Source organism: Alligator mississippiensis, chromosome 16, assembly GCF_030867095.1.
Source record: "Alligator mississippiensis isolate rAllMis1 chromosome 16, rAllMis1, whole genome shotgun sequence".
NCBI lineage: Eukaryota > Metazoa > Chordata > Crocodylia > Alligatoridae > Alligator > Alligator mississippiensis.
In genome coordinates, this window is record NC_081839.1 from 16592149 (window position 1) to 16619799 (window position 27651).

Here is a 27651-nt window from a genome sequence, read left to right on the forward strand (position 1 = left end):
GCCCAGCCAGCTGGGCAGCATCTGCATGTGTGTTTCTGCACACAAAAAATGTCTGCTCCCTGCCTGGCCCGTTATACAGACCTGCAGGGAGCTGCAGCCCGGCTGCAGTATTTGTATTTACAAGTACTTGCCTGCTCCAGAGTTTATTCATTTCAGGCACCCTAGGAGTGGCACCTGTGTAGACACAGACACATTTACTGCAGAGCCACGTAGACAGCTCTGCAGTAAACGTCTTGTGTAGATGCACCCTGTGGGGGGGAAAACTGGGCCTTTTATGGCCTCATCCCAGGGGGGCAGAGGGCTGTGGTTGCCTGGGGGCTCTGAGGGCAGGTCTCTGGTGCCCAAGGGGCAGGAGGCTTTTCCCTCTCACTCCCACCTCCACCTGGGCCCCTGGGGTCTGCCCCAACGGTGACAGAACAGACAGATCTACCAAACCTGAAAGGGGAGCAAGGCTAAAAGGGGAGCATATAAAAAGTGGAAACAGGGAGAGATCACCAAAGAGGAGTATACCCCCTCTGCTTGCGCTTGTAGGAAGGCAGTTAGATGGGCCAAAGCTACCATGGAGCTGAGGATGGCATCCCAAGTGAAGGATAACAAAAAAAATGTTTTTTACATATATAGGGAGTAAAAGGATGGCCCAGGGAGGAATAGGACCCCTACTCAATGGGCAGAAGCAACTGGTGACAGACAAGGGGGACAAGGCTGAACTCCTCAACGAGTTCTTTGCCTCAGTGTTCCTAAGCGAGGGGCACGACAAGTCTCTCACTGGGGTTGTAGAGAGGCAGGAGCAAGGCACTGGACTGCCATGCATAGACCCTGAGATGGTGCAGAGGCAATTGGAGGAACTGGATGCCTTTAAGTTGGCAGGCCCGGATGAGCTCCATCCGAGGGTGCTGAAGGCACTGGCTGACATCATTGCAGAGCCACTAGCGGGAATATTTGAGCACTCGTGGCGCGCAGGCCAAGTCCCGGAGGACTGGAAAAGGGCCAATGTGGTCCCCATTTTCAAGAAGGGGAGGAAGGAGGACCCGGGCAACTATAGGCCAGTCAGTCTAACCTCCATCCTTGGCAAAGTCTTTGAAAAAATTATGAAGGCCCACATTTGTGAGAGCCCAGCAGGACAAATTATGCTGAGGGGAAACCAGCATGGGTTCGTAGCAGGCAGATCGTGCCTGACTAATCTGGTCTCTTTTTATGACCAGGTTATAAAACACCTGGACGCAGGAGTAGGGGTGGATGTCGTATACTTAGACTTCAGGAAGGCCTTCAATACAGTATCCCACCCCATACTGGTGAACAAGTTAAGAGGCTGTGACTTGGATGACTGCACAGTCCGGTGGGTGGTGAATTGGCTAGAGGGTTGCACCAAGACAGTCGTGGTGGATGGGTCGGTTTTTACCTGGAAGGGTGTGGGCAGTGGGGTCCCGCAGGGCTTGGTCCTTGGACCGATACTCTTCAATGTCTTCATCAGCGACTTGGATGAGGGAGTGAAGTGTACTCTGTCCAAGTTTGTGGATGACACAAAACTGTGGGGAGAAGTGGACACGCCGGAGGGCAGGGAACAGCTGCAGGCAGACCTGGATAGGTTGGACATATGGGCAGAAAACAACAGAATGCAGTTCAACAAGGAGAAATGCAAAGTGCTGCACCTAGGGAGGAAAAATGTCCAGCACACCTATAGCCTAGGGAATGACCTGCTGGGTGGAACGGAAGTGAAAAGGGATCTTGGAGTCCTAGTGGACTCCAAGAGGAACATGAGCCGGCAGCGTGACAAAGCCATCAGAAAAGCCAATGGCACTTTATCATGCATCAGCAGATGCATGACGAACAGATCCAAGGAGGTGATACTTCCCCTCTATCGGGCGCTGGTCAGACCGCAGTTGGAGTACTGCATGCAATTCTGGGCACCGCACTTCAAGAGGGATGTGAATAACCTGGAGAGGGTCCAGAGAAGGGCCACTCGTATGGTTAAGGGTTTGCAGGCCAAGCCCTATGAGAAGAGACTGGGGCACCTGGACCTCTTCAGCCTCCGCAAGAGAAAGTTGAGAGGCGACCTTGTGGCTGCCTATAAGTTCATCATGGGGGCACAGAAGAGAATTGGTGATGTTTTATTCACCAAGGCACCCCCGGGGGTTACAAGAACTAATGGCCACATGCTAGCAGAGAGCAGATTTAGATTGGACATTAGGAATACTTCTTCACGGTGAGAGTCACCAAGGTCTGCAACGGGCTCCCAAGGGAGGTGGTGCTCTCCCCTACCCTGGGGGTCTTCAAAAGGAGGTCATCTAAACCCAGCACTCTTTCCTGCCTGCGCAGGGGTTTGGACTTGATGATCTATTGACGTCCCTTCCGACCCTAGCATCTGTGAATCTACGAATCTATGATGCAAGCAATAGGAGGGGTAATATTGCCACTTATGGACAAATACAGAACAACAGGGAAGAGATTATTGGTGACTACATCGATATAAAACTGAACCTCATTAGGAAGGGGAGAACACAGATAGTCATTTCCAAACAAGCTGTCTCTTCCCTTTTCTGACCTGTGAGCAGAACTGTGGGACAGAGGCAGGACCCAAATAGACTGGAAGCTGATTAGGGATGACTCTTTGATAGCTGTTAATCTAAAGCTGGGATTTCCCTTCATCACTAATGGGCCTGTGGACTCAGCTCCTGGTCTACAGAAAGGGATTCCTTTTGCACAGCGGAGCACACATCACCAGGATTCAGAGCGGAGAAGATTTTGTCAACTCCATGGCTCGAACGACACTATTTGCAGACACTTCTACCCGAGCTAAATTTTATGCAGCCTAGGGCTATTCCAGCTGGGGAAATATATTTCTGACCTTGTAGGCTTTGGCAAAGGAAGACAGAAGGTGATGAACAGGGATCCACACCTCAGTTCAAGGAGCTTCCAAGAAGGAGCGCTCTAAAGCTGCTTCGCCCTTTGCCAAAGGATCTGGTGGCAGAGCAGGGCAAGAATCTCCATCCTTGGAGGTTTTGAAGACCTGGGTAGACAAAGCCTTGGCTGGGATGATGTCGTTGGAGATAGTCCTGCTTGGAGCAGGGGGCTGGGACTCGGTGACTTTCAGAAAGAGAGAAATTGATCTCAAATGAATGACTTACAGAGAATCAATAGCAGCCCCCTGCTCCTTGCAGCCGCTGCACCCCCACCTGCCACCACCCCGCACCACTGCTTTGCAGCTCCAGGTCTGGTCTGGCCCCGGGGGAAGGAGTACGCTGGCACTTCAGCCCCAGCCCAGCCATCCAGCAGTGGTAGCTCTGGCCCTGGCCCTGGCCCCAGAGCGGCCGCTGAGGAGCTGGGCCGAAGCGATGATGTGCCCTGAAGCTGGAGCCTCAGATGCTGTCAGGGAGGGAGCAAAGACGATGTGGGAGGCAGCCAGCCTGGGGAGCAGGCATGCGGGGAGAAAGTGCTAAGGAAGATGGGCACTGAAGGGGGCAGGGGCAGGATATGCAGGCACTGGGGGAGGGGAGAGCAGGTGGCAAGTGGGGGTAAGCTGGGGGGAACAAGTAGCAGGGGGCCAGGGTCAAGTCACTTGTCTCTCCTGCTGCCTGCCCCACTCCCCCCGCATGCCTGACTTTCCTCACATCAGCAATGGGGAGGGGGAGAAGAAATTTAAGATAAACCTCCAGTAGTCAGGTGCTATTTAAAATTTATAAATTTCCCATGTCTAGAATCGAACTGGGGCTTGTCTTAAATTCAAATGCGTCTTGAACTCGGGTAAATATGGTAACTACTTGGATGGATGGACGGGATGTAGTGGATAGTGTGAATCTGGACTTCGGCAAGGCTTTTGACCAAGTCCTGCATGACCTTCTCACAAACAAACTGGAGAACCGCAGGCTGGACAGGACTGCTAGACAACTGGCTCAACAGCCACAACCAACGGGTAATCATCAACAGATCCATGTCAGAGTGGCAGACGGTTTTGAGTGAAGTCCTACTGGCATCTGTCCTGGCTCTGGTGCTGTCCAGTGTGTTCAGTGATCATGTGAATACTGGCATAGACAGCTTCTTGAGCAAATCTGCAGACAACACAACACTGGGAAGGACTATGAAGTATTGGAGGAGGGGAGCCCAATTCCGAAGGATCTCACCAGATTGGAAAGCGGAGCTGGAACGGGCAGGATGAAGTTCAGTGCAGACAAATGCAAGGTGCTGCACCTCGGGGAGAAGAATCCAAAATACCAATTCAGAATTTGACACCTAGCTGGATGGCAGCACTCAGGAGAAGGACTGGGGAGTCCTGGTAGATCAAAGACTCAATACAAGTCTGCAGTGGGATGCAGCTGCACAGAAGACCAATGTATTTTTTCGACGCATCAACGGAAGCAGTAGGTGCAAGTCACGGGGAGTGATAGCAATAGTTAGGCTTCTCTACTCAGCACTGGTTAGGCCTTACTTGGAATACCACGTGCTGTTCTGGGCTCTGCATGTTTAAAAGGATGTGGAGAAGTTAGAGAGGGCCCACAGGCGGGCGACAAAGAAGATCAAAGGGCTTGGAAAGCAAATCATACGAGAAGAGGATGAAGGAGCTAAGCATATTCATCTTGCCGAAAAGGCACTTGAAGAGGGGGCGTGATAGGATGTGGACCAGTGGCCTGAATTGGTGCAAAGGTTTAGACTGAATCTCAGGAAAAGCTTCTTTCCAATGAGGCAGTGGAACAGACCCCGAGACAAGTTCGGGACTCTCCATCCCTGGAGGTGTTCAAGGGGAGGCCAGGTAAGTATTGGTCAGGGAGGATCTAAGCATAGCTATTCCCATGTTCTGCTCTGGGTATTTCCAAAGCTGCTGGGCTTTCCTGGTTGCCACATAGGGCCACGAAGGAAGTTTTCCCCCCTCCTGCTGCTACATGTGTCACGAGGATTTTCTTCAGCTTCCTCCGAAGCACTGGCTGTCGGCTGCCGCCCAAGCTGGGGATTTTGACTGGGTCTTAAACCTGGAGGTTTCTGACTAGAGGCTCTTGCCCATCCTTCCAGGATCAGACCCATTGCCACATTTGGGGTCAGGAATTTCCCCCATTGTCAGGTTGGTATGGACTGCAGGGTTTTGCCTCCTTTTGTAGCAGGGACTGGGGCCCGCTGCCTGGGATCTCTGTAACATATCTGAACAACCTTGGCAGGAGCAGGGCACAGAAAAAGAGGCAATGTTAAGGTGCAGCATTGAAAGGAGAAATGTCAGGCTGGAAGCAGATTACTAGCAGAGTTCCCCAAACATCAGTTGAGGAACTGGTCTTGATTAATATTTGTATTAATGCCAACTCTGCTATCCTTTCACCAGGATTCTCCAGCATTGTTGTATCAAGAGATAATGAAAAAAAGGGTTACATTCAAACTTAGCTTTACTCACGAGAGTTTTGATCTCATAACGCATCTTTCTTTGCAGCCAGGGCATCGACAGAATCTGGCTACATTGCCGGCTGCATCATCATGTCCAAAAATGAGAGCGTGGCCAAGCTCACGAGCCGAACCAGCTGCATTATATACGTTCTCGTTATGGCTGAACTGTACACAGTCAGACACAACACAAAGATGAAAAGCACTTGGAAATAATTGCATATTGACTCGGAAAGTCTCGGGGAGAGCTCAGCTCTAAAAATATGTAAGTATGATTTCCACAGCAAACATGACGGCTGCATGAGCAAGTGGCCAGTTTGAGTAATTACAGAATCCCACGGGAGAACTCGCACAGAGAAAGATTAATTCTTTAGTGGTGTCCTAGGACGTCTCTTGGCACAGGAAGCCTCCTGAGCAAGTTTGCAGACCTCCTCTTTCCACAGTCTTGTATCTGTCGTTGGTGAAAAGTAAGGGCCTTTTTCTGGTGATCTCTTTTATTGGACCAACTGACAGTCAGGAGAGACATTAGACCGGGGTGGGTGAAATATGGCCTGCTGGGACCCACAGCAGGTCTTTGTCTGGCCTGTGGCGCGTCCCTCCATCCTGCCTGGCTCAGGCACAGTCCAGTTCTGGCGTGTCCTGCCACCCCCGGGCATGCAGCGTGGCTGGGGCAGCTCCGCAGCTCCACTGCCTTTCTAGGCAGCCCAGCTTGCAGCGGCAGCTCCTTCCGGCTGTCACTGCCACTGCCCTCAGCCCCGTGGTGCCAGTGGGGACCAGCACTGCACAGTCCCGACACGCTCTGCCCAGGCTCAGCAGCAACACACCCTCCCCACTAAACCACCATACCCACCCACCCACATCCACACACACAGGTCCCTCACAAACCCCAGACCCCATGCCCCTCTACACCCCCACAATATACAAGAGTAAGACTTCATTTGAGCCATCATGCCATCACCTCCATATACGCCACACACACTCCCTGCATGCAGCAGACACTCAGTAATACTGAGCACTCTGTGAGCTTCACTACTATGGGCAGCTCCTGCACGGAGGGCTCAGAGCGCTTGGTTTTCAGGAACACCCAACAAATGCATCTGCTTCTCGACCTGGGACCAGGCAGTATCCAGGGCTTGCATTTCCAGGCAAAAGCCATTAAGTGCATCTTTCCAGGGTTGGGAACTTCACGCCTATTCAGGGCCCTAGTGTCAAGGCAAACAAACTTGAACTCTTTCTCCGACGGATAACTCCTTAGGTAGATGAAGAAAATGCTGTGGATATAGTGCACCTGGACTTCAACAAGGCTTTCGACAAGGTCCTGCAGGACCATAAACAAACTGGAGAAACATGGTGTGGACAGAGCTACTAGGAAGTGAATAGACAGCTAGCTCAGCAGCCAAAGCAAAGGGAAATTATCAATGGATCCCCGTCAGAATGGCAGGAGGGTTCACGGGGAGTCCAACAGGGGTCTGTCCTGGGCCCAGTGCTGTTCAACACGTTTGCTAATGGTTGGGATGCTGGCACAGGAAGCTTCCTGAGCAAGTTTGCGGACAACACAAAACTGGGAAGGATTGTGGACACGTTGGAGGATGTGAGGGAGTGCAATTCAGAAGGATCTTGAAAGATTGGAAATCTGTGCTGGAGCTAACTGAATGAAATTCAGGGCAGACAAATGCAAGATACTGCAACTTGGGAACAAGAATCAAAAGCACAAATGCAAAATGGGTGACACCTGGCTGGATGGCAGCACTACAGAGAAGGATCTGGGAAGCTTGGTAGATCCCACACTCAAATGAGTCTGCAGCGTGATGTAGCTGCACAAAAGGCACATGCATTTTAGGGCACATGTAGTTTAGGGATTCATCAATACAAGCATTAGGTGCAAGACCCTGGAGGAGATGGTGCCTCTCTCCTCAGTGCTGGTCAGGCCTCGTCTAGAGCACCATGTGCAGTTTTAGGCTCCACGTTGTGACAAGGATGAAGTTAGAGAGGGCCCAGGGGTGGGCGACAAAGATGGTAAGCAAGTCATGGGAGGAGAGATGGCCTGACGCAGCAGGAAAGTAAGATTAGCTTGGATAGCAGGAAAATCTTCTTCACTCTCAGAGCAGTGAGACAGTGGCATGGACACCTGGAGGAGCTGTGGATCCTGTCACTGGAGATGTTTGAGAAGAAGCTGGACACCACGGCTCAGGAATGATCTAGGTGCAGGGATGCCTCGTTCTATTATGGATATTTCCCCGGCTTCTGGGCTTTCCTGGTTGCCACATGGGACTGGGAGGGAATCCCTCCACCACCCCACTACCCCCTCACCCACCCTTTCTGCTATGTGCGTCAGGCTTTGTTTGATTTTTGGAAGCCTTCCTCAGAGGCATTGAGTGTTGGCTACAGTCAAGGCTGGGGGTTTTGGCTGGGGCGTGCCAGTGCTCCTGCTGGAGCTTAAAGCTGGTGGGTTCTGCCTAGAGGGTCTTGTCCCTCCGCTCACGGTCACACCGACTCCTATTTGGGCTTAGGAAGGAATTTGATCCCATGGTCAGACTGGTATGTGGGGGGCGGTGGGGGCGCGAGAGGGTTGCCTTCCTCTGTAGTAGGGGACATGGGAGATCTCTTGAGTGAATATTAACATTTTCCAGAAGCAGGACATTGGCCGCCACGTCCCCCATGTGTTACCTGTGGCAGGTTAGGGCCTTATGGCTTGTGTGGTGTCAGGGTTGGGGGTAGTTTTACTGAGAGGCTGCATTATGGATCTGCATAGGGGGGCTCAGATAAGGACGATTCGCCTCAGGCAGGGGGTTGGACTAGGTCACCTATGGAGATCCCTCCTAGCCCGAGTTCTGTTCTGCGAAATCCAGGCAGGGTCGCTACGCGTTCAGCCAGACTGGGCCAAACTGGACAGGTTTAAAATGCGACCTGAGAAAGGGCACTTGGGCAAGAAAAGACTGCTCAAAACCGCAAGGCTGAATCGATTCAAGCTTGCAGATTAGACGGAACCAATAAGCAAGTGAACAGATGTTCATTTTGATTCTGGAAATGCAGCCATATGTCTGCAGTGCTCAGGCCAGAAACCGGGGGAAGCTACGGGATGTTTCCCTGCCTGGCTGGAGCAGACAGCCTGCACAAGGCTAGCCCTCTCACCCTGGGGGGTAGCGGGGTGCAGGGGGGGTTGAGTTAACTTGAATTGGGAGGGGAACTGGGAGAGGAGTTCAGTAAACCAATTTCACCTAAATAAATTCAGGCTGATATTACATTCATCCAGGTTCATCTTAAACCGGTTTTGGCCATTTTGAAAGCAGTTTACGTGCACTGAACTTCTGTCGTGTTACAGATTTGAACTGGTTTCCAATCACTTATAACTTCTGTCCCTAGCCTCCATGACCAAAGGCTTGTCCAACAGGTCTGCCAACTATGCACTGGCCCAACAAAAGATATCACAGAAATCCTTTACTTTTTAAAATGAACCGTTGGGTTTAATGAACAACCATGTTTAAGGAAACTCTTGGCTCAGAAAATTTCCAATTTTCTGTATTCAAAAACTGCAGAACTTGGTATACAACCTATTTTGCTTCATGATGCTACTGCCAGACATCTGGAATGGAGAATACCAGTATACGGCAGGAAAATTTGGGAGGAGGTGTATGTGTCAGGTAGACTCTCTAGCATGAGAACTGCATGGCGTGGACGCGAAACAATAGTCTTACAAATGCCAGCTGTGGACACACAAAACATACGATCTGGGACAGGGTTTTACCCCTGTAACAGAACGGGCCTTCAAATCTAGAGAGACAAGGTTCTTTAGATAGATGTGATATCTTAAGCTATCAATTTAGTTGGTCTAATAAAAGATATGCCGCCTTCCACCCAAACAACCTTGTCTGCCTGTGGCCTTAGATCAGCATGGTTACAGTCAAACCCTTCAAATCTAGTCTCCCAACTTGGGCCAACTTATTATAAGTTTGACTGCTTTACTTACCCAGTAACGAGGCCAAAACTGAACTTTTTTTCTTTCCTCAGTCTCTCCCCACCTATTTTGTCAGAGCCAACAACACCATCGTCTTCCTCACAACCGGGCCAGGAATCAGAGGCATCATCCACCGTTCATTTCCCTGTTCCACACAGCCGAGACGTACTCCCATATTACTACTTCCTCTACAATACCTCCAAAACTGGAACTGGAGTTTTCCCTGCACAACTAAGTCTGTTATGAAGACACTCAACACTGGGAGCTGTAGTGCTTTCTACCAGCACATCTCACTTGAGTCAGCCACACTTCTTTCTAACTTGCAAACCAGGTCCTTTATTTGAAAGCTTCTCAGCAAAGGAAGTCAAACAGAAAAACTTCCCTCTTCCCTCTCCAGGCTAATAAACAGTACTCAGCCTTTCTCCCTCCAGGCTGTAACACAGACAGTGCCTTCCTCAAGGCTACCAAGGCTCTCCAGCCTCATCAAGTTCCTTCTGCCTCCCTCATCTCGTTCAGCTAGCCCTTGTCAATGTTTCCAGCTGGGCATCTGACCCGTGGCCTGATCCCCTCCAGCGCCACTTCATCAGCAAGCTGGGCTCGCTGCAACATCCAGGTACTTCAAGGGTCTCCGCTGTGTCATGGCTTCACCCATCTCCATCACTGCAAAAATCTTCTCCCTAGCCTTTTTCAAAGTGTCAATGATACCTATCCAAGTGTTTGAAGCACAGCTACTATCACGATCTGGCTGAGCTATCCCCTGAGCGCTCTGACTGGACCAACTGCTCTCTCTCTTTGTATTAAAAATGAAATGATTAAACTGCACAACACCTAACCCACTTAACCAGAAAGCATCCTTGCCATTTTCCTTCCTTTCCTCCTACAATTTGTCACAGTGGATTAAATAAAAAGTTGAAGAACCAAAACTGTAAGTTCCCAAGAACAGGAATAACGTGAAAGCTTCTCAACTGGCCATGCATTTGATACAACTCAAAAATCAGGAAAACCCTAGTGCCACACCACAGGGAAATGCCAGTTCAGCCTGACTGCAGAAAAGATTTGAAACAATCTGGTATCATACGACATGTTGCAAGATACTCTTTACTTACCCTAATAATAGATGTTGAGGCGTCTGTGTTGCATACAGTTCCTTGTGTCACCAGTCCTAGCGTGCCTCGATAGTGTCTGCCTCTGTCGAGAAAATGCATTACATATTATTGAATGCTACTACAATCTGCAGTTGCCATAGATTTCACAGCATCAATCAGTAAAGAAAAATACTTGTTTTACCTCCAGAAAGAACTTTTTCTTGTTCTTCTTCCCTGAAAATTTGTCCTCTTATACCCAAGGTCTTCAAACCTAGAGTCACTATTGATTACAATTCCCCCCTCAGGAGCAATTATACTTTTTCAGGGGTGCAGTAACAGTATTGAAAGGTGAAAGGCCGCAGGAGTCAACAAAGGACGTTTTAAATGGTACAAATGAGGTTCAGTCAGAAAGTACTGCTTCCTAATTTTTGCCTTCAAAGCAAACCAGTAGCCGCCAGTGAGAAAAAATTCTGTCCAAGAACAGAAGCCTGCACTTCAAGCTGAAAACTGCATGCGAGCCCGTTTTAATGTGTCCCAAGGGAGACATGCGTGGCAGTGCTCACCCACACAGCAGTTTGCACACCTCAGAGACAACAGCATCATTTGAATGGGCTGCGCTGCCCCATCCTCAGTCCAGCCCAGACTTGGTACCCTTTGATTGCCATCTTTTTATTGCCTTGAAGAACGAATTATGAGGGGGACATTTTCGGGGTGATGGCAAAATGATGCAACAGCTGTGCAACAGCAACTGTACAACAAGGACAAGGACTTTTGCAAGGTCAGGATACAAACCCTTGTTCACCACTGGAAAAAGCCACCGATGGAGAAGGAGAGACTATGTTGGAAAACAACTGCATGTTTAGCGGTACCAAGCAAGTTTATTTTTCAAAAATATTTGCTGAAAAAGAAAAATAGGAGACATTACTTTCTGACTGGTCATCATATTTTAAAATGACTTGAAACCATTTTAAAAATGAGGAGTTCTTCTGATTAGGCATTTACAATGTGTAAAGGTAAGCTGTGCAGGCCAGAGTGAAACTGTTCCATTTTCTCATGCAAGCTGCCCACCATTAAGGAGAACTGGCTTGTAGCTGTACAAATAATGGAGGAAGCCATATTAATTAAAAGTGATAGCGTAGAAAAATTCATGAGTCTATGTATCAAGATGCAACATTGACATTCCCTGGGATGAAATTCAGCGACACTTAGATATCACCCAGAACATCTTTTAAGCCCTCAATGTGGAATCACATTGAAATCTAAATGAGTTTTGCTAAAAAAGTGAGAAAACTTTCATTTTATTTGCCAGTTTATTTATTCAAGCCCTAGCCTCAGCCTTCTAGTTCTTGCTGAAACCTTCCCATCATCTGAAAGCTGTTTAATGCAAGGTGGAAGGGTAAAGACTTCCAATACCCCTTCTGTGTGCAAGACTGATTTGTTTTTAATTTAAATGGTTACAGACAAGGAAGAAAATGAACCACAAATAGGAATATAGGATGCCAAACCATATGACACAAGGCAAAGAACATGATTATAATGCCTGATGAACACAGGCAATGAGAGTCCATGCACAAGCAAGGCTATGCCTTTTAATGCTTGCTACACGAGTGGCTCAAGTCACAAAATACAGATTCATAGGTAAAAAAAAGTGTGTCAATGTTCACGAAATGTATTCAAATCTCTAGGTTTTATCTAGTAATCAGTTATAACTACAAGGGAAGACCTAAGAAAATCTGAAATGTTTAGTGACATATCTGAAATGTTTCACCTCCCAGAGCTTGCACAGAGTTGAGGAAGCAAACCTTCCCCAGGCTCTGAGCACTGGGGATATGGCTTGCTCATGAAACACATGCAGTCCTTGGTATGGGAGACTGCAGCTGGTTTTAGGGAACTGAGAGGAAGTCTCAGCGGACATCATGACCGATGGCACGGAAGAAGTCATAAAGGGCAAATAGGAGGACTGAGAGTTTGAGGTAGCCTGTGGCATACTTAGAAGGGCTGAAACTTTAAGGTATGATAATTGCACACTGGCGAGACTGAGACCGAGATCCCCAAGTGTTAACCTGCAAAGCTTTCCGTGGCTGTAAGGATCGCCAAGAAGCCTCTTCTCACAATCTGGGATAAGCAGTATCTATATAATTTAGTGTCCTCCATCTGCACTCCCACAGGAAGCAGAACGTGTGCAGTTAGGAGCAGAGCTGGGGGAGTCGCTGGGTCTTGCAGCCGGTGCAGGCTTGTCCCGTCCCGAGCGGCACACGGTTCCACCGCCGCTTCTGCTGGCCGGTGCAGACCCGGCCGGGCTCCTCCTCTCATCCCCAGCAGCACACGAGAAGCGGCCCCCTTCGGGCCATATGTTGGACAAGCCTGCTTTAGGGTATAACCCAAGGGTATCTAAGTGGGGATTAAAAAGTAACCATTTCCTTAGGAAGAAGCCACTCATAACTGCACAGGTCCTGCCCTTTCCTCTGAAACGTCAAGTGATCTTCAGTGTTGGATTAAAGCAGGGGTATCGCGTTCACCTTGCCCCAGGGGTGCCGGAGTAGGTTGGATCCAGAGTGGAGACGCGTCATCTGGCCTGTAGGGCTGCTCGCAGGGCAGAAGTGTGGTGGTGGGTCAAGCAGCATTAATTGCTGTGGTTCCTAGAGCCACGTTGGCTGCTGCTTGTCCTGACATCACATTTGGTCCACAAGCAGCCCTGCAGGCCAGGCGACACAGCGCTGCGCTCTGGATCCAGCCCACGAGGCTGGGAATCTGGCAGTGGGACGAGCGGCAACTCCCGAAGCTGTGGATATTAATGCTGCCACTGCTCACCCCACCACCCAGGACCCAGACCCGCAGGCCAGACCACATGGCTCCGAAGGCTGGACCCATGCTGCTGTATTTTTGACAGCCCTGGATTAGAGAGACGGCTTGTATAGTGTGGTGGGGCAGTTCTTATATTCCTTCAAAGAAACAAAGCCAGCTCTGCAGGCACAGAAAGTCTGAACTCTCCTCATTTCAGATGCAAAACCACAACATCCCAATATTGGAAATAGCAAGTTTGGTTACATAAATGAAAATGCCTTTTAAAGCTTTCATAAAAGTGGAGGAATGTGCGCTGCCACTGCGGCTGTGCTCTTCGGCAGCGGTGCTGCCGACACGGGCCAGATAAAATGGCTTGGCAGGCCGCGTGTTGGACAAGCCTGATCTACAGTCATATGAAAATGAAAGAGTACCTTACAGGAGTAATTGTGCATGGTCAAAGTGTATGCAGGGTTTAAGGAACTATCTAGTCCATGGAGTAAAAAAGTGAAAAGCATGGTCCAGCCAATGAGTAAATGTCCACTTCTGTCCACGTCTCAGTTCCAAGCAGAACAATATGAAGATTAAGTGTCTTGTACATCTGCAAATAGAACAAGCATTAAAAATGAGGTGCCATCTACTTGTGGGGTTTTACAGTAAATGACTGCCATATACTCATGCTGATGATGTTTCAGAGACCTTCTGCTTGGCCCAAGATCTTTCTGCAGTTTGTTCATGTATATTATTAGTTAGAAGAACAATATGGACTGCAGAATATGTATTTTCATTCGTTCACTTTATTTGTTATACCATTTCTGTTCACCTAAGATCTTCCTCTGCCCTGGTAGTTCATGATTACATTCCCTCATGCATTAACACATTGACGTCACATGCATGCAGTACTCGGGAGGGAAGGAAGTTTGCGGGGCAAGAGTAGGGAGCTGAGGTGTGCATATAAAATGGGGAAGGGGCTTGCCATCAGCAACCAAAAAATAAACATGATGGAAGCAATTAAGAAGCTCCAAAATCAGGGATTTGAAAGGGGCAGAAGAAGAAAAGACCCACGGTCAATCTAGCCCAGACCCTGCTCCAGCACTGGCAGAAATGGTCACTACAGAGGTAGCGAATTGAACTGGATGTAGCTAATGCAGTGGTTCTCAACCTGGATCGATCGGAGGAACCCCTCAGAAAACATCACCTCTTCATTTTCACTCTTTTTTAACTACTGAAAAAAAAACAACCCAGCCGTTTTCTGTTGCAAAGAGCTCAAAAAGACCACAGCTCTGGATTTCTGTTTGAAATCTCTGGGTGCATCTTGCGAATCAGATTTGCCCACCTAACGGTGCTGATAGGTGTGGTACCCCCGGCTCCCTCGAAAGGATCTAGCGTCCTAAGGTATAGATTTTGAGGGGCGGGCTCAGTGTGAGCACCCTTTGCTACAGAGAGGCTCAGAAGTGGGAAACCTATGTGACCTTTTCACTTAGGAGAGCAGGGCGAGTCTCCAGGGTTGATATTACAGGCTTTTCAGTTTTGTGGCCGATGTGGCACACTGCACCTGAAGGTCACTGAAGAGGCATGGAGGGAGCTGGAGGAGGACAGCAAGAGTCCCAGGGAGAACAAGGGAATGGCAACGGCACAAGAAAAACTGAAGGGAAGCAGTCTGCTGTGCTGGCTGGGACATGGCACTCCTCCCTGTCCCCTGGCCTCCACAGCCAGTGCAGACACAGCTCCCTCAGGCGCCTCCAAACGTCCCGCGGCCCCTTGGCTTCTAGGTAGCGGTGGCCCTGGCGGTGTTGACACCAGGTCTCTGGGGCGGGGAGCTCATCCGCGGTGCAGCTGGGGGTCTCTGAGGGAATCGGCCTAGGGAAGGGGGCTGCACGGTCTGCATCGTCTCCTGTCCCCGGGTCTCCCACCGTTGGACCAGCTCCTCCTGCAGCTGCTGCTTTACTGCCTGTGGTGCCGACCACTGTGGGGACACCCCCAAGCCCATCCCAGGAGGGACAACACCAGGGACCTTTCCTGCCCCCTCAGCCCTTGCTTGATGCCCCCCTGGGTCCTGATCCCCCAGCCTCACCTCAGGCTGCAGCAGGGCTGCCAAGGGAAGGGCCACGGCTGCCACGGGCTCCAGCACAGCCACCAGGACAGGCCTCCCCGCACCAGGGCCTGGGCTCTCGCTCCCCTACGCTCACACACGGTGCCGCACCACAGTGTCCGGTCTGCGGGGCCTGCGGGCAAGGAGACAGCAGGGACGTCACGATGGGATGGCAGACACGGGACCATGCCCCTGCCCTTGCCCCAAGGTCTGCCCAGCCGTGACCCCCAAATGTCCCCATGCACAGCAGCCTCGGGGTCGTCCTCACTCCCCTCCTGCCACGCACAGGCTGCAGGGACCAGAAACACCCAACCAAACCCCCCCTCCTCACTCCTGCCTGGCCTCTGCCAGGCCCTGCAGCCCCTGCCTGCACCCAGTGTGGCCCAGGGCCCTGCCCTTAGGTGCCTCCACTGCCCCCACAGCGCCCACTCCCCTCCCCCATGGCACCCACAGGGGACAGCCCCCCCACCGCCCCCCACAGTGCCCTGCTCTGGGCCCCGCACCCCACAGCCCCCACCCACGGCCAGGCAGGGCTGGCCTGTGCAGCGTGGCCCAACAGCCCCAGACACCAGTGGGGCCTCCCGCCCGGCACCTCTCCACTCCCGCCCGCAGCCCCTGCCCCCCAGCCCTGCCAGAGCCCCCCCACCCCGAGCCCCTCACTCCCCACCTGCAGTCCATGTCCCGCCAGGCCACGCGCTGCCCCGCACGCCCCCCGCAGCCCCTGCCCCCCAGCCCTACTGCTGCCCCGCACTGCCCACCCGCAGCTGCCCTGGCTCCTTTCACCAGGTGACATCAGAGACCCTCAGGTGGGAGTCACTCCTGCTGCCGCCCCGCCCCGCCCCGCGTTAACCCTTTGGTGGCAGTAACCACTGCAGGACCCGCAGAGGGGGCGGGGCTGCTCCAAGGCCAGGAGACACCCCTCCAGTCCCTGCCTCAGTTTCCCCTGAACCCCTCAGCCCTGCACCCGCTCCCGGGGAGACCCCCCACAGCTCCCAGCAGTGCTCCCACCCTAGCTCCAGCCTCAGTCTCCCCCAACCAACCCCGGGCCTGCAGGCCCCGTCCCGCACAGCCCCGCGGTGCCCCGCGCTCCCGACCCGCAGCCCCGCCCATGCCGGAGCCCCGCCCCTTCACTCGCAGCCCCGCCCCTTCACCGCACCCCTGCCCGCCCAGGCAGGCCGATGCGCCTCACTCTGCACCCAAAGCTGCTGCACCGCAACCCCCAGCTCTTGCCCCGCAGCCCCTGAGCCGTGCACTGCCCCGCCTCCCCCCCCCCCCGCTGCAGCGTCCCGCCTCCGCCCATGGCGTCACACACGTGACGTCATTGGACGGCACTCATCGTCACTCCTGCTGCCGCCCCGCCCCGCGTTAACCCTTTGGTGGCAGCAGCTGCCGCAGGACCCGGGGGGCGGGGCTGTTCCGCGGGGAAACTGAGGCAGGGCCCCGGCTGCCCCAGACCCTGCAGCGTCCTGCTCGGCCTCCCCTGCCTCCGTTTACTCCGCCCCCGCCCCACACACGGCTCCCGTCCTGCCGGACCCTGCCTCAGTTTCCCCCCGGCCACCCCCGCCCGGCCTCGCTCCTCGGGGCTCCAGGAGGAGGGGCAGGGCGTGCGGGGCCAGGGGCAAAAGCTGCTTTGATCCACAGCAGTGCCGACACCGCGCCCCGCCCGCCCGCCCGGCACTGCCGCAGGGAGCGCTGGCCCCACCGGCTCCCCTCCCCTCCCCTCCCCTCCCCCCCTGGCCACAGCCGCCGCCGCCCGCGACCACGAGCACGTCCCCCGGGCCGGCCTGGGAGGTGTCTCGGCCCCAGCAGCACGGCAGCAGGCTTGCCTGCACCCCTGAACGTGGGGCCCATTGCCCTTCCCCACTGGGAAACATGCCCTTCCCACAGCCAGCACCGGCCCCGGGGACCCTGCAGCCATGTGGGCGCTTTGCACAGGCAAAGGGGAGGGGTGCCAGGGGAAAAGGGTGCTCAGGACACCAGGGACCTGTGGCGCGTGCAGCACGGGGGATCCGCGCGGCAGCACAGCAAGCAAGGGTCCCAGCTGTGCTCACGCGTCCTGACCCCTCAGTGCCCGTCTCCCTGCAATACACCCCTGGCCACAAACCTCCCCCAGGTCCCTCCTGCCCTGCCAAGAGCTCTCTTCCCCTGCCCTGCTTTCCTGCCCCTCCATCTCCTGCCCCTGATGCCCCTCCACAGGGGTGGGGCACTTCACACCCCGAGCTGCACCAGAGCTGCGCACCCTCCTCCTGGCTCGACCTCTGGGCAGGACACCACAGGGCACTGCCACCTCCTAGTGTCATCGGTTGTCAGGGGCCGGAAGGGACCTGGCAAGGTCTTCGGGTCCAGCCCCTGCACTGGGCTCAGGGGGGCCCGGCCAGGTGACCGCCCAGTCTCCGACTGAGATTCCCAGGGGAGGCGACTGCACCAGCTCTGCAGGGAGTTTGTCAGTTGTTCCCTCTCAGGATCAGGCTGGAGAGACTGGAGACAGAGGGTTTGTGAGGCACGTGCCCCACAGGTGCTTGGGCACGCTCGTCTGCTAGACCCGGGTGAGCAGGGTCGGGGCACTGGCCAGTGGTGGCAGGTTTTGTGTTTGGAGCTGTAGGAAGTCGGCTTCAGTTGTGGTGAGGAGACTCGTGCACTCATCGTGGACAGTGCAACTGTGACACGCCACAACCTGCCGACGTCCGACCCCCCGGGGACCTCTGCACGTTTACCTGCGCTGCTACATCCCCCTTCCCCGCCTCGAGACGGCGTCTAGCGCGGACCATGGGCCTGCGAAGTGGCAAGTGGGCGAGCCAGAAAAGTCCTCGCATTGGGGGGTGTTTTCACAACAGCACGAAGCGTGATAGGATGAGTCTAAAATGTTAATGCCATGCATATACATCGACACCGATCAGTCACCACAACCACTCCTACAACCGGTTTTAAACTAGCACCTATTACAAAACAAAGCCCCAAATAAGCACCCTCCAAATCAAACAAACCAGAAAAACCGCAACACACGACTCTCAAAAATGTCAAGTGACTTCTAAAAAAAACAAGCCCAGTTTTCTGCTTATTAGAAGAGGACGTGGCAACCTTGGTAGAAACCTTGAGCTGTTTGTGCATGCCGTACCTGGTGTGACATCACCCAAGCCTCGTCCAATGAGGAGTGCCGCAGTCCAGCCTCTCTCTCACTCATCTGCCAGTGAGGCCAGAGGGTTTTACATATTTTCCCAGATGCAGGGCCCGGGCTGCCGTGTGCTGAGCACGTGGCCAGAACAACCGGGCCGTCTTGCCCACACACACGCACAACGCACAACGCAGCGTGCGTGGGGGCGTTACACCTGCTTTGCACATTCACACACCCATTGAGATGAGCTTTCCCGCGCCTCCTGCCGGGGTCTTGCAGAGGTGAAGGGTGAGAAAACAGAGACTGTCCTGCACAGACACAGAGCAAAGTCTGGGAGGCACCGCGCGGTGGAGCTGCCGCATCTCCTGCCTTCCCGACGCACAGCGGGACTTCAGCGGAAGAAGAGTGCCAATGGCCTTTCTCGAGCAGCGCGCCCAGAAGGAGACTATAAACGCCACAAATGACCCCTCCATCCTTGGCGCGCATTGGCCCGACTGTGCCAGAAGGCATGTCCTAGGAGACACGCTCTCCATGCCCTTTCCTCAGCTGCTCTGGGCAAACCGTAACCCCCAGACCCTCTCTGGGGAATGCTCTCCACCCTTCCCCCTGGCACACGTTGGCACAAGGTGGCAAGCAGTCACCTGCAGGAGGGAAAGGGCTGATGATGGAGCATCCTCCCTTACTGCATGTGCCTCCCGATCCTGCTCATGGCAGAAATCTCCACGGGCACCTTCGAGGGAGAGGGCAGCCTGGGCCAGGCCCGCGGAAGACTTTGCACCGTGGGACAAACATCCTGCATGGGTCCCGGTGCCCAACTGGGAGTGAGGCAGCAGGTAATGTGGTCCCCGGGTCTGTGGCACCGAGCTGATGGGCTGCTGGGGAAGGTCCCACCCACCCGCATAAACCTTTCTAGCCTGCAATTCCTCCTGGATGTGAGGGTGCTGTCCGCGGGGCTGCTGGGGTGAGCCCCTTGGCCCTTCCTCAATGCAGGCCCTTCCCTCACCTTGTAAGATGTCGGCATGCCCGGAGCAGATGGTGGGGAACAGCACAGGGCCCGATGCTTGTTGCAGCAGTGCGACTGCAGAGGCAGTCCCTTCCCCGCCATCCACCCTGAGCCCTGCATGTGCCCGCTGCTGGCAACAAGCCAGGCCGAGGTTGCAGGGGCCCTGGGGCACCTGCTTGCAGCCTCCCTGCTGCCTGCTCAGAGCAGCCCGGGCTCTGTGATGGGCAGCAGGGGCCCGCCCAGGACCCGAGCCGGCTGTGGCAGGCAGCCAGGATGCTGCAAGCAGTTGCACCAGGGTCCAGCTCCCCAGCCTGGCTCCCCCACCACGCAAGATACCAGTGCCCTGGCCCCGCTCCCCCTGCCTCCTCCTCGCCCCTGCCTCCTGCCCGCCCACCTGCCCTGCTGCCTTCCCAGCACCACTCGCTTCTGCTGTCTGCCCCAGGAAAGGAGGAGGAGGAGGAGGGGAGGAAGGGACTAGAGCCTAGCGTGGCCGGGAGCCAGGCTGGGGCTGCACCCAGTCAGTCTTCGCAGCCAGAACGGACAGAAAGACCAAAAGCCCCAATTCTGGCAATACTAATGGTAGGAACAGAGAACCGGGAGCCAGACGGAGCCCAGGCCCACCTCCCCTCTGCCACGTACAGACCAGAGGAGCGCTCCAGCCTCTTCAGGAGCTGCCTCGTGGCAAGGCTGTTCCAGGCCTTGGAAAGCAAATTGCAACGCAGACTGTTGAGCTTCTCATCCCATCTGAGGTGAATCACAGCCGTGGCAGAGCAAGTTTGTAGGAGAAAGCTCACAAGTCTAGCATGGCTGCTTCTTCCACATTTTGGATGAGACGAGATCGGGAGGATCAAGGGTGGATGAAAAATGGCCTTGTGTCCAAGCGCGGAGGAAGGAGGAGAGCTCAGTCCTCACAAGGGATATAGGTGGCAGATAATGACTCCACTCAGAAGTCTGTAGCAGCGCTGTCTAACAGCAAACTCCATTTATTTTCTGAGATGTACAAAAGCCTAATGTTCAACTGGGCAAAGCAATCCAGCAGGACCGACGGTTGAATGCAAGTGCATCAACGCCACGTGGCACACTGAAAAGACAGAGAAGAAACACGTCCGAGGACGCTGCATCATTCTCATGATCGTTCTTGTCTTTGAAGAGCTGCACCAATATCAAGCCCCCTCCAGCCCTGCAAGCCAGCACACTTTGCAGGTGGAAAAGCTGGGAAGAAAAGCAGCAAGCCAGCAGCAGAGCCTGGATAGGAGCTGAAACCCCTCACTCTCTCTTTCCTCTCCACTGATCGCTGGCCTACGCCTTTCTCAGCTGTTCCAAATAGGAGCTGCCTTGGTCCTTATATCTGCACACTGTTAGAAATTGTGCGCAGAGAAGAGGGTTTCCTTCTCTAGCAACACAGGAAGCACAGCTTGCACCTTCAGGTGCCCACAACTTCCCCCATAGTAACTAAGCATGATCAATAAGCTTAACGGCAGACCTGTGTCTTATTTGGTAAATTGTATTGTGATTGGAGTTTACGACCGCAGGTTGAAGAAGAGTTATGGAGGAAAAAAGGGGGGAACCCTGGGAAATAACTGGGCTGCAAGCACCGATCCTACAGACCCCTGGATCCAAGGCTTGCAACAGGACATAGATGACTCCCAATGAAATGAGGGGGGACTCTTCCACATGATGCATCTGGGGGAATCTTCATCTTTTGAGTATACCTGTGCCCCTTAATCCCCTTATGTCCCACTTCAAGTAGCAGGAAAAATGTATAAGTGTCTTACAGATACGGGAGCAGATTTATCCTCACTGGGAGACTCTCCAAAAAGGGCGGGAATTGCGGTCTCAGGAACTGAAAAAAAAATGATGGGAGTAACTGGGAAATCTATGCGAGTGCCCCGTGGCGCTGAGACGCAAGTGCAGATGGGACCCTTTACCTTATTCACTCATGAGAATTGAGGCATTGCTTCAGGTGTCTTAGCTCAGCCGTGGGGAATTTCCAACCGTCCCATAGCATACTGCTCTGCTCAGCTAGATCCTGTAGCGAGGGCAGCCGTTCTCTGTGTCAGAGTGCTAGGACACCCTCCTGTGGTTCAAGTGCCTCCTGCGATAAAAGCTCTCCTATTACAACACAACACCCAACATTTTTCTAACCAGCGTCTGAACAGATACGAAGTACTGCTGTTAGCAGCAAAAAATGTGTAACTTCAGCGATGTACAGTTCTAAATCCAGCCACTTTACTTCCAAATCCTGAGGATGGGGACCCTCATTGTGGTGGGAGAAACCTCCCTAAGGTCCGTTGTCTAGCTGTAATTTGATTGACAGACAACGCGGGTAAAGAAAGACAGCTGTTTATTTGCTCGAGCAAAGACCATAAAGCCAGCAAAAGGCAAAATGCCCCCCCCTCAAGGGTGAGGTGATCTTTTATATTTTTTATAACAAAGCAAGACTATATGGTTAACAAAAAGCAATACTTGGGCGGTGCTTTGTAATCTTTGTAACAGCATATTTTTATTAAGCTGAACTAGCACTTATTAAAAGCTAAAAGTTAAGTAACAGTAACATTATAACGTGTTAGCAAAACCTTACACAGTAGTAGATACTTTTTAAGGACGCAACTAGTATACCCAGAACAATGGTTTCTCTGTCTTATCTTATTTCTTGCTGTAGCTGATTTTTTTAGCACACAGACACAGATCCACTTTTTAACTCAGAAAATGCTTGGTACAGTTAAAATGATTACATGACACAAGCAAAGGCCTAGCTATCATTCTGCCTTGTGGTCAGCCGCATTGCTAGGCCACAGGTCATGCCTTGTATTCAGGTGTAAAGCTAATAGTTCTTAATAATCCAAATTATTGTAAACCTAACAGTATGCTATCAGAAAACTATTCTATTTCAGGGTAATAACAAACATGCTCACTACACCCCTTAGCTACCAGAAACTCTGGGTTCCATCAATTTGTGAGAGCCTTCATACCGTGGCTTGGAGTAAGAGAATTGGAATTAGCCATAATTAACATTTCAGCCACAACAGAAGCTTTAGCAAGGCAAGAAAACCCACAGCAGAGTCTAGAATAATGGTGTTACAAAAGTGCGAGCAGATTGAAAGAAAACATGAAAGGCTGCATGAGGAAATAGAGGGGCTCATGAGAATGGAAGTTTAAGGCTAAAGTGAGACTAAAGAGTCACAAAGTGGGGACTGGAATCAGAAAAAAATAAATGCCTTAAACTTTGATCATTTGAGTTATAAGATGACATAACGGCTTTGTGGAGAATTGCTGGCTCTGTACAGTAGAACAGATAAGGGAAAGTGTTTTTCTTTGTCACTCCTCTGCAACTGCTTCACTCACCGCGGCCTTGAAGATAGCAAAAAGGATGTACAACTCTGATTTCCAGGTGCAAGAAGGAGGTTTGTGAACTAACCTCGCCTCCCCAATAAGTTCCCATCCTGATTACAGCAAAGAAGTAATGAAGTAATGTCATAGCCGCTTTTCATGCTAATTTCACTATATGATCACGTGAGTTGTAAGCGACTGTTAAAAAGTATATAAGTGTCCTGATTTTGCTCTTGGGGGAGAACCCCTTCCAAGTGCTTGGGAAATCCATGTCACTTTGGAATCCCCCCTACAGCTGTAGTTTCTTTTGAATAAAAGCTTCTGCTGACCTGACCCAAAAGTATGCTGCGTGTGTTTCAACGACACTGGTCTTTTCATCTGGAAAGGTTCACGTACAGAATGAGTGACATTCAAGTCAGGCAGGATGGTGCAAATAAAAATCGTGACTTGTAGTACCTAAGTGGGGAGCACGGTACGGAGCCTGAGCCCACTCATTGCTCCGCACCCCGGAGATCACATGAAGAGTGGACTTTTGCTTTTGGCAGGAACTGTTCTCACCCTCTGGCTTGCACGTAACAAGCAGTGGGATTGCCAGCAGTGTTGGTTTTTTGTTTTTTGTTTGGAAAGCGGGTATGTTGTATTTTGAAAAATACAGTACTTGCTAGGCTGACATACTAACATGGACGTGACCATGGAGGACAGGACCTGCTGGGGAGAGGGAGTGTTGCCCAGTGTCTCAGGTCTTCCCAAGTAGGCTGGAGAGCTTGAAGCAGCACAGCGGGTCTAGGCTGATCCTCTGTCAGTTTTGCTCTCCCCTCACATGCACTTTGCTGCATGGGCAGTTTGAGGAAATCCCAGTCATAGTGGAGTGCTGCAACTCAAGGCGCCAGACTTTGGGCAGGGCAGTTAGCCCTGCCACCGCCAGTCCCACCCTGCACACGGGCATGCATTCATCCCTCAAGTGGGCTGGGGAGGGACACTGGGGCACTGTTTAAGCTGTGACCAAAGCTTACAGTGGGAAGGCTGTGGCTGGCATGGGAGAGGAGCTTGTGTTTTTCACTTTTTCTCTTTTGCTGAGTATCCTGCTCCAGTTCTGGCCTCTCCTCCTGCAAGCACCAACCCCACAAGAGCCTTTCCCAAAGCTTAGAGTGATGGGCAAAGTGTCTGTGTCCATGTAGTCTGCAATACGTTGGCTACTAACAATGGCGACATGAAGAAAGCTGCACAGAATGAGCCCACCCAAGTGCCTTGCAGAAAGGGCTTCATTGTCCTGATGTGGAAATCGCAGGGGATTTCACTCATGCGGGCTTTTTGTTCTGCTTTCTTTTTCTTGATTATAGGCAGAGGTCTGTCCTGCCAAGGCATCCTCACAAGGATCGCAACTGTGATGTGATGGAGAGAGGCTTGTCTGCTATCGTTGACATCAAGAGCGATGCTGTCTGCGGTTCTGTACTTCTACTAGGGTCACCCGTGTTCGCAAAGTGAAGAGTGAGCTTGCCAGGCTAAGAGTGATCCAAAAATCAAGATAAAAGTGACTGATGGTGGAGCATGCCGACGAAGCAAGACTATTTCACGATGGTGGCAGAGGCAGATGTAGGCATCAGCAGAAGATATCCTCAGTGCTCTTGGTTTTCCTTGGCATGGGATTCAGGTTTCCCTCCTGAGAAGTACTGTCTGGTTGCTGTTGTGCCATTTCATCCCCACGTTAAGAGAAGGCGTGCACAAGCCTCTTGCTTCAATAGCAAGTCCCACAGTGATGGGTGAGTGGCAACGGGGGCACACTCTAGCAATTACCCGAAGCCCCTAGTCAAGGACCTGCCTCTCGTCACGGACCTTTGCATACCGAGACAATGACCGTACGATGGTTATTTTGTACTTGGAACTGAGACAGGAGTGTGATTAGGCAGCTGCAATTATGCCCGAGCAGGCCTATTTCAGATGAACTGTCCTCTCCTGTGTGTGGAGGGCACTAGAAAAGGCACAATAAAGAGCCTGTGTCTTGTCACCTGCCTGGGATCTGTCCGAATCCAGAACTGAGGTTGGCAACCTGGACTGTCCACACCCTAGCGCACAGCACAAACAGCGCCCAACTCGATTGAAGGACAGCACTTGTGCGCAGAGCTGCATGGATTTCTTTTCCTGAACAAGCATGCACAACGTGATCTAATCGTCACAAAGCAACTGAATGAAGCGTTGAGAATGATGACAGGTACTTGCAGACACACTCATGTTCCTTGGCTGTCTCTTCTATCTCATACCCCTCCTCCTCAGCCTCGACATCAAAGGGCTAAAGAAAGAGTCTACAGAATACTGCCTATATTCAATTCACTACCAATGTTTAAGGAACTTGATGAACCCACCCCAGGCCAAGGCTTATGTCCAAGAAGGCCATTTCGGAGTGTGGGAAAAGAACTGAAAAGCGTGGGAAAGGAATTGAAACACGAAAGCTTTGATATCAAGGCAAATGGACTCAGCAATGCAAGACAATTGACCTCATTAATACATTTGTTATCACAGGCCCCACATATAAACCTCCTGGGTCTCCTTAACTAAGGCAGAGCTAGACTACATTGAACAGGGTGGACAACTAGCTGCTTTGTAAATCCATAGCTTCATAGGTTCATAGATGTTAGGGTCGGAAGGGACCTCAATAGATCATTGAGTCCGAACCCCTGCATAGGCAGGAAAGAGTGCTGGGTCTAGATGACCCCAGCTAGATGCATATCCAACCTCCTCTTGAAGACCCCCAGGGTAGGGGAGAGCACCACCTCCCTTGGGAGCCCGTTCCAGACCTTGGCCACTCGAACTGTGAAGAAGTTCTTCCTAATGTCCAATCTAAATCTGCTCTCTGTTAGATTTGTGGCCATTGTTTCTTGTAACCCCTGGGGGCGCCTTAGTGAATAAAACCTCACTAATTCCCTTCTGTGCCCCCGTGATGAACTTATAGGCAGCCACAAGCTCGCCTCTCAACCTTCTCTTGCGGAGGCTGAAAAAGTCGCAGCCCACTCCAATTTGAACAATCCTCCGGTTCTGCTGAATCCCTGTCGTCAGCCCTCTCAGGTGGGGCATGAGAAGAAGACAAGGAGAAGACCAGCCCCAAAGGAGCTGGATAGATCCTTGTTTGAGCAGTTCCATCGTCTCCATCCGTACGGCCACAAAACCATGTCAACAAAAGACGCAACCAAGGAAGAGGTTCAATCTCAAGTGCTGTAAAGCCCTGCTAAGGAACATGCCCTCCAGCAGCGCCTCCGAGAGAATCGTGCCAACTGCCCCGAAGCCCTTGATGCCACTGACCGCTCGAGGAAGAGCTTTGAGAAAGGCATCCGTGAGGCGTGCCAAAAATGTCAAGGCTTCCTCACAAAGAAACCTCAGGACTGGTTCAGTGAGAATGATTGGGAAATGCTTGCCTTCCAAATGGACAGAGCACACAGTGACGTCAGCTCCAAACAGAAGTGCCCACTTTCGTGACCTTCAGTACAGATCAGTCACTCGGCGGCCCCTGCCACATGGACAGTTTTGCACACATAGGGGAAGAATGTATCTCCCGCTACGTGCGTGTTAGTAAAAGCCACCATTGAGTAGGTGTGTAACATGTAATAAAAAGACGGGAGAATTTATTAGTGCTGCAAATTCTTCTGAAATTTGCTGTGGACTCACCTAAGGCCTTCACTGCAAAGAAGCTGCTTGGGTTTGGTTTAGCACTTCCTTCTGCCCATTTACCTAGTCATTGCTTTCCATTTTCCCCGAGGGTTTTTCCCCTCTACTTGCCAGAGGAGGCTGAGCCCTTCCTGAGGCTGGAACAGGCTCAGGTTTCAGATGGCAGATCCCATTCCTCTTTCTACGCAGGTACTGTCCATGTGGGAGCTTTGCCCTCTGAGGTGCAGCTCCCCGGCCTGATACCGGCAGAGATCCCAGGAAGGGGGAGCACATGGGGTGCTCCAGCAGGCTGCAGAGAGGCTGCTCCTGGCAGGGGAAACACCATGGATCTGGGTCCATGCAGGCAGTTTTCCTTAAGCGTTCCTGGGGGATAACTGTTCTTCTGGCGTGGTTTAGTACCCGCCAACGTGTTGCAGCTTAAAGCCCACTTTATGGACATGGGAGGCTCCTCCCTCGCTTGCTTCTACAGCCATATGGCTGAGGACAGGCAAAACTTGGGGGCATCGAACCCCAAGCCTCCGTGCTTGGGCCTGCTGGTTGTAGGGCCACTGATGGGTCTGAACTGACTCACTGATTTGGACTTCATTGGGCTGATTTGGCTTGGAACGTGAAAAATGTCCTTAAGAAACAAAATGTGCCTTGAAGAATGCTAAAGCGGTTTCCCTTTCAAGGCTTGTTGTCACAGCTAGCCAGCGCTGCAATGGCTCGTCTCATGCAAAAGGCTTCTTGCCATTTTTGTTGGGATCTTTCTGCTCTGTAAAGACATGGACCACATCTCCATCCTAAATTAGGCCTGAGGCCAGGGAGCCAAGGTGCTGGAGAACTGTCCAAATCTCTACAGGCCACCAACCTTAAAATATTAAAATGGATTTGTCCTGGAGAAGGCAGGCAGCCCGAGTCTCATTTCCTCTCTTACTGTGTTCCTTGTATCATGGAGCCATACAGGTCCTTTCCCTAGCCTTGGTGTAAGGCAGAGCAATATCAAGGCTTTAGTAAATGAATGTGCTGCTTCCAAGGACTCCCCTAGACCCGGGACAGGAGGTCTTGTCTACAGCATAGGAGATTCAGTGGGAGCGTCTACCCAGGCCTTTAGGGGGCAAAGCTCCTGGGTGCGCGTCTGCAAGTGCACCCAGATCACAGCACACTGAGCCAAGTCACAGCAGCGCTAGGGGGCAGGGGAGCCAGGGGGTCGACTGGGCTCAATGTGCTCAGAGGGGTTGGCTGGGGCATGAGGATGCTTCGGCGCGGGGCTCGCTGGCAGACAGCCCCAGCACAGAA

General features: G+C 52.2%; 1 protein-coding gene and 1 long non-coding RNA gene across 4 annotated transcripts in view; one reads left to right on the plus strand and one right to left on the minus strand.

Moving 5' to 3' along the window:
• The window catches only part of LOC132246613 (short transient receptor potential channel 2-like), a 578215-nt gene that overhangs the window by 387276 nt on the left and 163288 nt on the right, over positions 1 to 27651 (plus strand). The window lies entirely within an intron of this gene.
• On the minus strand, positions 1295 to 16502 carry LOC132246629 (uncharacterized). 3 transcript variants are annotated; one of them, XR_009458006.1, is made up of 5 exons: positions 16428 to 16502; positions 15254 to 15404; positions 13614 to 13780; positions 10420 to 10501; positions 1295 to 1577 (listed from the first exon to the last, which is right to left on the minus strand). It is a non-coding gene; the product is annotated as an uncharacterized LOC132246629 (long non-coding RNA). The 3 variants fall into 3 exon arrangements; XR_009458004.1 differs by lacking the exon at positions 1295 to 1577 and adding an exon at positions 6274 to 6560; XR_009458005.1 differs by lacking the exons at positions 1295 to 1577; positions 16428 to 16502 and adding exons at positions 6274 to 6560; positions 16030 to 16231.